General features: G+C 50.9%; 1 protein-coding gene across 1 annotated transcript in view; it reads right to left on the bottom strand.

The window, feature by feature from the left end:
• The window catches only part of LOC119586688 (pre-mRNA-processing factor 39-like), a gene marked incomplete in the record, with an annotated part of 65,208 nt that overhangs the window by 60,444 nt on the left and 4,497 nt on the right, over positions 1 to 267 (bottom strand).

The raw sequence follows: 267 nt of genomic DNA, 5'->3' as shown, positions 1-267 counted from the left end.
GCAGCTTTAGCTCAGCCTGGCAGACAGACAGCCCGCCTTTGTTTCAAGAGCTGGCAGACAAAATGCCATGAGGGCATCGCGTGAACCAAATACGAGAAAAGCCATGTTATGTATAATAACAGAACTGGGCTAAAAACCGACTGGCGCTTCGCCGTCCCCCGGCTACCTCGCCCTCGCCGGGAGGGGAAAATGCGATTGTTTTGATGAAAACGTTGTTATAGCAACGAATTGCGTTTATTTCATGGTGCTGCAGTGTGTTTTCCCGCG

This window comes from Penaeus monodon, chromosome 21 (assembly GCF_015228065.2).
Source record: "Penaeus monodon isolate SGIC_2016 chromosome 21, NSTDA_Pmon_1, whole genome shotgun sequence".
NCBI classification, from domain to species: domain Eukaryota; kingdom Metazoa; phylum Arthropoda; class Malacostraca; order Decapoda; family Penaeidae; genus Penaeus; species Penaeus monodon.
Note: the sequence above shows the minus strand (reverse complement) of the source record. Positions and strands in the feature narration are given on the sequence as shown.